We start from the raw sequence: 11,696 nt of genomic DNA on the forward strand, positions 1-11,696 counted from the left end.
GAACTCCAGTTGCCTATTAGAAAACTGAGACTATTTACAAAACACCCATAATGGTGACTTGGGTACATATTCTGAGATTAGAAGGTACTTCCCCAGTTCCAATTCAAGGACATTAGAATTGAGCTAGGCCTAAGCTTTTTGACATGTCCTATGTAACCTTCCCTACTTATTGATGAGTTAGTGACAAAATACTATCAAAGGTCCAGACCAAGTTCTGCTAAAAGCAACCAATTATTCTATGGTCAGTGCATGCAATAAATGTATCTCCTTTAACACATTCATCATTTTTGTTCTGTTTATCAAAATTGCAAGAAACAGAATCCCTGCATGCAAATAATGGGGCATGCTTGCCCAACCTGCCTCCAAGGTCCAAGGTGAGGAGCTCCAGGGAGTTGCAACTAGAATAAAGGCAGACATCTCAACTTTTTTTTTCAAATTCTATTCATTCGCTTAAATATTTTTGTAGGGATAAATATTTGTAGTAGGCATCTTCATGGTCCTAAGGAGACATCAATGAACAAATCAAACACATTTCTCTCCTTTTGCTACTTATGTACTTGTTATTTTTTTATATTATTATATTGATACCATTTTTTCCCTGATACTGACTAATGGTGGAACTTGTCACTACCGAGCAGGTACCAGAAACATTTGGTCCACATGTAGTATATTTTACCAACTATACATTTTTTTCATGGGAACATAGATCTGAAATTATAGTTTGAATCAGTGAATTTTTTAAAAAAAGGAAAGAAAAGATAACTAAGAAAATAAAAATACAACCATCAGATATTAAGTTTTAAAATATGTGATTTTTCTGTTCCATGTATACGCCTCTTTTAAATCAGAAATCTCCCTCTTTATCAAATGTGATAATTTTATCTAAGTTATACATTCACTGCCTCTCCTTTTTATCTACTTACAAGCATTTATTATACTTGCTTCATGTACTAAGTAATTCATTTATCCTTTTCACTGTCCTTTAAGGTCAATTGATTATTATTACTAATGGTAATAAAATGTGTAATTCCAAAAAGTGACAAAATCTAAACTGAGCGGCTTCCCCATGCAAACTTTGTGGAGAAATGTAGTGGGTTTGTGTGGCTGTCTCGGCTGTATGAGAGGTGGCCTGAGTATATACATGATAGCATGAAGCTGACCTGGTTGTGTACATTACACAAACCATTCTCTTCTGTTCTTAGGATCCTACAGTCTCCAAAGGAGGCCACAGGAAATACAGAAACATCTGTTCACTAAGCCACAAACCACAGATTTAGCTTTAGTGCCAAAAGGACTCCAAAGCTCACAATCTAGCAACTGGTTTAAGCCCAGGTTATTTTTCTGATTTCCCCACATTCCCTTAAAATTTCTTGGAAAATTTTCACAAGAATACTGGTAGGAAAAGTGGTTGAGGGTTGAGGCAGAGAGCATTTATAAAATCAGGTCTGGAGAGAATACTGAGACCCAAAGCCAGATAATCCTGTCCAAATAGATTGTGCAAGTAAAAAGGACATGAGCATAGATTAAATTTCGAAAAGATAGCCAAGCCAGGCAGGCAAAAAAAAAAAATAATAAATGGAACAATTCTAGATAGTAAATGGCAGGTTGTTTTGATGAAATCTACTGACATCTGGTATTCCCTGAGACTGGATCTCATGTGTTAGGGATGATCAAATTCATTTAAAGAGTGTGGAATGGAACAGACACTAAACTTTATATTCTGGCAAAGCTCCAAGGATACTGTTTCTTTAACTCAGTCAGTTCCTGTGCAAAGGGAAAATTATGGGTCAGGTTAACAGGCCATTTATATCCAGGGGCATGTCAGTAGATTTAAGCAATTTATCATGTTATTTGATATAGTTTTATTCATGTGTCTTATCCTTCAGGTTTTTTTTAGCTTCTTTGATAGTTTTTATCTAATTTGTAGTTTTCAACCATTATTTCTCCAAGTATTTTTTCTGTCTTCTACACCCTCCTTCAGGGACTCCAATTACATGTATATTAGGCTGCTTGCAGTCATATTTCAGTTTCCCTAATAGGGTTGATTTATTTTCTTTCAGTCTTTTTCCCCCCTGTGTTTTATTTTGGATAGTTTCTATTGCTCTGTCTTCAGATGCACTAATCTTTTCTTCTTCTAGGTATAACAGATGAAGTATTTAATCTGTTGCTAATTATATTATTTTGGATAGTTTCTGTTGCTCTGTCTTCAGATGAACCAATTAATTTTTCTTCTAGATACAACAGATGACATATCTAATCTGTTGCTAATTATATTGGCGTTTCTGGGTCTAATCCTGGATTGTGGCAGCAGGAGAAACTCGCAGCCTCACAGGAGAGTTTGTTGGATAGACCCACAGGGTCCTAGAATGTATACAAGCCCACCCACCCAGGAATCAGCACCAGTGGGGGTGCTGATTGTGGGTAGCAGGGGAAGTGACTAAAAGTGAGGTGAGAGCCGAGCAAATGGCATTGTTCCCTCTCTGACCCCTCCCCTACATACAGCGCTACAACACAGTGATGTGAGTTGCCCCACCCTCCGAATACCTAAGCCTCTGCCACTTACTACATAACAGGTGTGCCAAGACAAAGAAATATGGCCCAAATGAAAGAACAGATCAAAGCTCCAGAAAAAATACAGCTAAGCGATGAAGAGATAATAGCCAACCTATCATATGCAGAGTTCAAAACACTAGTAATTAGGATGCTCACAGAAATGGTTGAATATGGTAACAAAATAGAGGAAGAAGTGAAGGCTATGCAAAGTGACAGAAAGGAAAAATGTACAGGGAACCAACAGTTATGGGAAGAAAACCATGACTCAAATGAACAATTTGCAGAAGGAAGAAATAAATATTTAGCCAGAACAGAATGTTCAAGAATTAAAAAAATAAGAATTCAAAAAAATGAGGAGAGGTGTAGGAACCTTGGGACAACTTTAAGCATTCCAACATCAAAACCATAGGGGTGCCAGAAGGAGAAGATGAAGACCAAGAAATTGAAAACTTTTTTGAAAAAAACAATTAAGGAGAACTTGCCCAACCTGGCAAAGGGCACAGACTTCCAGGAAGTCCAGGAAGCTCAGAGTCCCAAAGAAGTTGGACCCAAGGAGGAACACACCAAGGCACATCATAATTACATTACCCAAGATTAAAGATAAGGAGAGAACCTTAAAAGCAGCAAGAAAAAAGGAGACAGTTAACTGCAAAGGAGTGCCCTTAAGACTATCATCTGATTTCTCAAAAGAAACCCTATAGGCAAGAAGGGGCTGGAATGAAATATTCAAAGTCATGAAAGGCAAGGACCTGCATACAAGATTACTCTATCCAGCAAAGCTATCATTTAGAATGGAAGGGCAGATAAAGTGCTTCCCAGATAAGGTCAAGTTAAAGGAGTTCATCATCGCCAATCTCTTATTATACGCAATGTTAAAGGGACTTATCTAAGAAAAAGAAGATGATCAAAACTATGAACAGTATAATGACAACAAACCCACAACTATCAACAATTGAACCCAAAACAAAAACAAAAACAAACTAAGCAAACAACTAGAAAAGGAGCATAATCACAGAAATGGAGATCACATAGAGGTTATCAGTGGGGAGGCGGAAGGAGGAGAATGTGGGAAAGGTACAGAGAATAAGAAACAAATGGTAGGTACAATATAGACAGAGGGTGGTTAAGAATAGTACAGGAAGTGGAAAAGCCAAAGAACTTATATGTATGACCCATGGACATGAACTAAGGGTGGGGGACAATGTCGGTGGGAGGAAGAGTGCAGGGGAGAGGGGTATAAAGAGGAGAAAAAAATGAGACAACTGTAATAGCATAATCAATAAAATACACTTTAAAAACAAAACATAAAATGAAAAACAAACAATATATAGAATATTTCCCTCACTCCAAAATTTTTTTCATGTCCCTTTATAATCAGCACTTCTCACTAGAACCACTGATGCACTTCCTGTTGCTATAGATTTGTTTTGTCTATTCCAGAAGTTTGAATAAATAAACCACAGTGTCTGGATTCTTTCATTGAGCACAACGTTTTATTCTGAAACTTTTTGTTATAGAAATGTTCAATCATAGAGCTAAGCTGAATTTTACAGTGAATATCCATATACTTACCACTAGATTATATCATTAGATTCTACTACACTTGCTTTAACACATCTTATTTTTCCATCTTATATTTTGATGTATTTTAAAGATATCAGTATATTTCCCCTAGATATTTTAGCATGCACATCAGGCATAATTATTCATGTTGTTGCACAAATCAATTTTTTTTCTTTTATACTACCGAGTAGTAAGTATTCTATTGTGTGATATATCATGATGGCTTCTCCATTTAATAGATATTTAAGTTATTTCTGGCTTTTTTGCTTATTATGAGTAAAGCTGCTAAGACTGTCTCGATACAAGTCTTAGTATGGGTATGTGCTTTTATTTCTCTTGAGTAGGTATTTAAGAGTGATTTTTTGGGGTCATATGGTAAGTATACTTTATAACAAATAGCCACACTGTTTTCCAAGGTTTTGTACCATTTGACATTTCTGCCAGCAATGTATTAGAGTTGTAGTTGTTCCACATTCTCACTAAAACTTTATATTGTCAGTGTTTTCTTATTTTTGCCATTCTGTTAGGATATTAATTTACATTTTGATAAGTAATGATATTGAATACATTTTCATATACTTATTGGCCATTGTATAACCTATTGTGTAAGTATCTGTTCCAATCTTTTGCCCATTTTTATTTTTATGGTATTTTTAAAATTTGTTGTTCAAGTACAGTTTTCTGCCTTTTACTCCCATCCCAGCCCACCCCCCAGCCTTCCCCACCTCCCTCCCATTTACAACCCCCCCCCTTGTTTTTGTCCATGTGTCCTTTATACTTGTTCCTGCTCTTTTGCCCATTTTTAGAATAGGTCATTTGTTTCATTGTTCAGAATAGATATTATATACATATTCAAGCTTTGTGTCCCCTGTGAAATATGTGTTAGAACTAATTCCCCCTAGTCTATGTTTTGCTTTTTCATTTTCTTAATGGTGGTCTTTGAAGAACAGATTTAAAAAATTTTGGTGGATACCAATTTATAAATTTTTTTATGTTAGCACCCTTTCATGTCCTGTCTAAGAAATCTGTACCAGCCCAAGGTTAAAAAACTTTTTCTCCTGTGTTCTTCTAAGAATTTTATAATATATACCAATGAAAAATTAACTGTACCAGCATATAATACAATGAATCTCATGAACATAATGCTGAGCAAAAAAGGAAAACCAAAAGAAGAACATTTTTCATTCACAAAGAGTGAAAACACCATCAAAACTAAGCTACACTATTTAGAGATGCACACATAAGTGGTAAAACTTATAAAGGAAATCATTATCTCTAAAGTTAGGATAGTGGTTGCTTGTAGGAGGAAGAAGTGAGTTGTGATAAGGGAGGAGCCCACAGGAGACTTCTGAGATGCTTCTATTTTGTACCTCAGGTGATGATTATCTGAACGTTTGATAAAAAATTCTTCACTAATGTGTGTATTTATGTTTCATGCACTTTATTGAATTCTCTACATTTTACAATTTGGAAAAAAATTCAAAGAGCTCTAGCTTCATTGTAATTCTTTATGATTAAACACAAACAACCTCAATAAAAGCATTGGAAAATAGAAAGAAAAAAGTCCCAGAAAGTAGAGTTCAAAGACAAAGAAAAAAGGAGGAAACAGGAGGAAAAAAACACAAAATAACTTTAGAAGACAAAACATTATAGGGGTGGGGGGAGAAAGAGAAAGACACAGAGAGAGAGAATATGAAAAATGGATGAGATAAACCACCAACTAAATACTTAAAGAAAATCTCTGGGAACTGATGGTTGTGTTTCAGGACTGAAGACCCTGAGTGTCCAGCACAGTGAATGTGAAATGTGAGTGCAAGGCAACATTGTGAGATTTCAGAATATAGAGGGCACAGAGAAGATGCTACACACTTCTTGTATTGGAATTCTCCAGAAAAAAAGAGAACGAGTAGGACATATAGAGATAATTTAAAAAGAGATTTATTATGGGGAATTGGCTCATGTAATTATGGACGTTGACAAGTCCCACAGTCCGAAAGACCGAGGCCCAAGAAAGCCAATGGCGCAAGTCCCAGGCTAAGTCCTGAGGCTTGAGAACCAGGAGCAACAATGTCCAAGGGCAGAAGAAAATGGATGTCCCCGCTAAGGCAGAGATAAAATTCATGCTTCCTCCTCCTTTTTTTGTTCTATTCGGGCCCTCCAAGGACTGGATGATGCCCACCCATCTAGGGAAGAGCCATTTTCTTTACTCAATCTAACTATTCAAATGTTAATCTCTTCAGGTGAGACTACCACAGACACACCCAGAAATAATGGTTTACCTCCTCTCTGGGTTTCCCTCCTCTCTGGGTTTCCCTTTGCTCAGTCAAGTTGGCACACAAAATTCACCATCACAATTCCAGAGAGGAAAGTGGGAAACAGTTCACACATAAAAAATAAGAGTCAAAATGACTTTGGATGATTCAACAGGAAAATTGATTGTTAGAAGACAATGAGAGACTGGAGGTCCAAGATAGTGAAGGAGTAAGTGGAAGCTGCACTAACCTCTTCCCAGGACCACAATCCAGAACCACAACTAAATTGTAGAGAAATCATCCAGAATAACCAACTGAACACCAGCTAGAGAGAAGCCTTATAACCAAGGACAGACATAAGAAACCACTTCACCACAACAGGACTGGGCACTTAAAATTACAAACAACTTATCTTGCTCTCCCATGTATACTTTATGAAACTAGATGAAATAAAAGTTTTGAATAATCAAAAAAGAAGACAATGGGAGAAATGCTTTCTACATTCTGAAGAAAACTTACTTTCAATTTAGCATGTGTTATCCCAGAGAGGGAATAATAAAGACATTTACACACTATAAATTCTTACCCATTCTCAGGAAACTTCTGGGGGATATTGTTGGACTTTAATGAAAGAACAAATCAAGAAAGAGAAAGACATGGGGTATATGATACAGAAGATCCATATGTAAAGGAGGTAAAGGGAATTGCCAGGTTAACGGTTTACGGAGATCCCAGATGACAGCAGGATGCTCTGTGCAGAAGTGAACCAGTCCAGACTGAAGCATGTCCAGCGGCTTTAGAAGTCACTTCTTCAGGAGCCTGAAATTAATGATATACCTTCTGTATCAATAAATTGAGACAAGATTTGGATAACTGACAAAGAGTCCAGCTAGGGTCAAATTATTTATAAAACCAAACCAAACAAGACAATTATTAACTTCAGGGAAAACTAGAAGTTGCACAGGTCATCATTTTGGTACATGACTTAGCTGTGACTATTGTTTGCATGATTATAGCAGTATAAGTACTAAAGATTGCTCTAATCAAAATCAGACTATAAGCACTTGGAAAGATGGTGAGATAAAAAGGTTGGAGTAACACGAAGTAAAAGTTATGGGAAAAGGGTGCTATAGTCTCAAACCTAAAATAATCATGAAGTAACAATATAGGCATGTTATTCAGAAAAACAAATACAATAATCATCTAAGAGAAGTGATAGGTTACCTCTGGGGAGGGGTTAACTAAATGAAGAAAAAGCATTTTCTTAAATTCAGCATTTGCCCTGACTAGTGTGTGGCTCAGTGGGTTGGGCACTGTCCCACAAAGTAAAAGGTCAACAATTGGACTCCCGGTCAGGGCACATACCTGAGTCTCGAGCTTGGTCCCAGTCAGGGCATGTAGTATGAGAGGCAACTGATTGATGTTTCTCTCTCACATCCATGTTTCTTTCCTTCTCTTTCTCTCCCTTCCCCTCTCCCTAAAAATAAATAAATAACATTTTAAATAAAATGAATAAATAAAATCAGCATTCAATCATGATTTTTAAAGTTTCCCTTCCTTCTTTCCTCCCCCTTTCCCCTCCTAATTACCCAGCCTTAAAGCCACTATATGGGGCAAGGCAAAAAAGGAAGCCAAGCAAATGGCTGTCTTGTATGAGGTGTCAGGGCCTGAGCAGATTGTGGTGAGTATCCGTCTTGGGGGAGAAGAGTGAAAACGGGAGTGGTAATCTCAAATGTTTTTGCCATTTATATCTGCTCTTCTGGGAATTGCCTCTTTATATATTTTCTCACAAACTTTTTACTATATATTTTTTTTATTATAGTTTATATACAAACTCCTTATATATGTATACACACACACACACACACACACACACACACACACACATATACACACAGTGGTACCTTGGTACTTGTCGTTAATTAGTTCTGGAACTCATGACAAGTGCCAAAACCGATGAGTACCAAATGATGAAGCATTTTCTCTTGCTGGGTGGTACTGTGACTCATACAAGTTCTAGCAAGTACAACAAGTCCCAAGTAAGTGCCAAGTGCTGAAACATTTTTTTCCATTAAAATACAATGAGTACAGGGTTTGATGAGATCTGAAGTCAACAAACACTGAGGTATAAATATATATAGTTATATACACACATATATATACACACACACACTTAACATAGTATTTTCAAGGTTTATCCATATTATGGCATATCAGTGCTTTATTCCTTTTTATGGCTGAATAATCTTTCATTTTATGGATATACCACATGTTGTTTAGACATCCATCAATTGAATGGACATTTTGGTTGTTTTTGGCTATTATGGATAATGCTGCTGTAAGCATTTGTGTACCAGTATTTGCATGGGCATATAGTCATTTCTCTTGGGAGTGGAATTTCTGGTTCATATAGTAACTCTTCAATTTTTTGAGGACTGCCAGACTGTTTTTCAAAATGGTTGCACCATTTTACATTTCTACTATCAATAAATGAGTGTTTTAACTTCTCCACATCCCAAACACACTACATGACTTTTTGATTCTAGCTGTCTAGTTGGTATGAAGTGGTATATTATTATAGTTTTGATTTGTATGTCCTTGATGACTAATGATATTGAGCATCTTTCATGTGCTAATTGGCCATTTGCATTATTTTCCTTGGATAAATGCCTATTCAGATGTTTTGTCCATTTAAAAATTATTTTATTTTTCTATTTATTATTGAGCTGTAAGAGTTCTCTGTAGAATCTGAATACAAGTTCCTTATCAGATATAGAATTTGCAAATATTTTCTCTCATTCTATAAGTTGTCTTTTCACTTACTTGATTGTGTCTTTGAAGCACAAAAGGTTTTAATTTTAAGGAAGTCCAATTTATCTATTTTTTCCTTTTGTTGCTCACACTTGAGTAATATCTAAGAATCCTTTGTCAAATCCAATATCATTAAGTTTTACTCTTATGTTATCTTCTAAGAATTTTACGGATTAGTTCTAACATTTAGGTCTTTGAGCCATTTTGAGGTGTTTTTGTTTTTTTTAATGGTGTGAGGTAGTGGTTTAACTGTGCTCTTAAATTTTTTTTTAATTTATTGATTTTGAGAGAGATAGGCTTATTTATGCATTCATTTGGTTGCTTCTTGTTTGTGCCCTGACAGGAAATCAAACCTACAACCTTGGTAGGTAGGGAGGATGCTCTAACCAGCTGAGCTACCTGGCCAGGGCTAACTGCACTCTTTTGCGTGTGGAAATCAGTAGTCCCAGCATCATTTGTTGAAAGAACTATTTTTTCCCTATTGAATAATCTTAGCACTCTTTTGCCAAAAATCAGTTGACGACATACATATGATTTTATTTCTGGCCCCTTACTTCCATGTTATTGATCTACATGTCTATCCTTGTGCCAGTACCACAGTACTTTATACTCCTTTTGTTAAATTTATTCTTAAGTGTATTATTTTTTTGATGCTATTGTAAATGGAATTGTTTTCTTGATTTCACTTTAGACTGTTCATTGCAAGTGTGTAGAAATAAAATTGACTTTTGTATATTGATTTTTTTACTTAATTAAGCATGTAACCCATTTTTATTGAAGGAATATATACATAAAAAATCATTTCACTTAGCCTACCATTCAGTTAACCAGTTCACACCTAGTATGTATCTTTCCTGATTTCCTTCTGTGCACATGCATTATGTTCAAATATTTTTAAAAAATACACAATTATACTAGGAATTCATCTATAATGACGTCTTCGTGTGAATTCAGGTCTGTACCTTATTGGGTGTGCATACAGGCTGGCATCACTAAAACTGCATAGCCTTCCACTGGACAGATACACCAAAATTTATGTAATTCCTTGTTACTGGGCATTTTTGTTTTAATATTTAGACATAGGAAACAGTACCTAAAACAACATCTTTGTACCTCTCTCTCTGGTATAATTATTTCCTTAGGATAAAGTCCTAAAAATGTAATTGCAAGGTCTAAGAGATTACGAGCATTTTTAAGGCTTTACGAGATTGTTTTCATGGTGTATCTGTTAACATCCGGCTTCCAAACAAACTCCTCTGTGTAGCCAGTGAGTGCCCAGGCTGCAGCTTTCAGCACAGATGAAGCCAGTCAGGACACTCCGGCTCAGTCTGTCAGCCTTTAGGTAGTTGACCAGCTGAGACATGTCCTGGAATTCAAATACATGTACCGCCAGCATATCGTTTTCTCAGGGGGTGTTTTCACCAGAGATACAGATGGGGGCAAGCACTCTGTCTTATCTAAGATCTGTCCTTGTTCCAGGGCTATTTTAGTTTTAAACTTCTGGAAAAATTTATCTTCCCTGGATTCACATTTTGCCGTGGAATCCAATTCTTCCTCAGGTGCTTCACCCATGCTTCCTATAATCTCCACTTCACCTTTCCGTCCTTGAAACTTCAGGTGTAATCTCATCTTCTGTTTCTGTGACGATTTCAAATTCTGGAAGAAGGAAGTCGTGGTCTGGAACTCTATTGTCCAAATTATCTGACTGTCTACAAGCCTGCATATGCTGCGATCTCCAGTCCAGAGTCTGGTGCTCCTTACTGCAGAGATGTGCCTGGTAACATCCAGAGCACATCTTGGGGCCTGAACAGCCACAAACCCTGCAGAGATGGAGCCCCGGACTTGAACTGATGGCACACGGATTCTTCCGTCTCTGGAGGAGGATCCTCCTGTGAATAAATAATTTTTCCTTCCGTAGCTGATTTCTTAAAACGCACGGGCCTGAGCAGCAGCAGGCCGGCGGCAGAAGAGGAAGAGGTTGTGGTGGAAGGAGTACGCACGACCGCGCAGGGGCGCCCACAGCTGCAGTATTTAAGTCAGCAGAGGCAGCACAGCCCGCAAGCCTAGCCTAGCCCGCTTGGCTGGGAAAGTGCACACTGCGCCCGCCCCACGCCATCCCCCCCCCCGCCCCCCGCAACCCCCCCCCCCCCCCCCGCCCCGGCCTCCAAGGCAAACTCAGACTCCTGCCACCTTGCGGCGTGTCTGCGTTTAGCACCGGGAGCAGGGCTGGGAGGTCGCACAGCCTGATTTGTGCGTATTGATCTTATATCCTGAAAGCTTGTTGAACTTGCTCATTAATTCTAATGGTTTGGGGGGGCACATTCTCTATACAAGATCATGTCATCTGCAGATAGAATTATTTTTGCTTTTCTAATCTGGATGTCTTTTGTTTCATTCTTGTGGTTAGAACCCCCGTGTAATGTTGAACAGAAGGGAGGACAGCAGGATTTTTTATATCATATATTTTCCATTACCATTTAATCCCCTTATACCCTCCACCCCATCATCATGCTCTTG

At 37.5% G+C, this 11,696-nt stretch overlaps 1 pseudogene; it reads right to left on the minus strand.

The window, feature by feature from the left end:
- Positions 1–10,379: 10,379 nt before the first annotated feature.
- Positions 10,380–11,210, minus strand: LOC123824449 (annotated as a pseudogene).
- Positions 11,211–11,696: the final 486 nt, after the last annotated feature.

This window comes from Phyllostomus hastatus, unplaced genomic scaffold (genome assembly GCF_019186645.2).
Source record: "Phyllostomus hastatus isolate PE091 unplaced genomic scaffold, TTU_PhHast_1.1 phas_contig_57, whole genome shotgun sequence".
Lineage (NCBI taxonomy): Eukaryota > Metazoa > Chordata > Mammalia > Chiroptera > Phyllostomidae > Phyllostomus > Phyllostomus hastatus.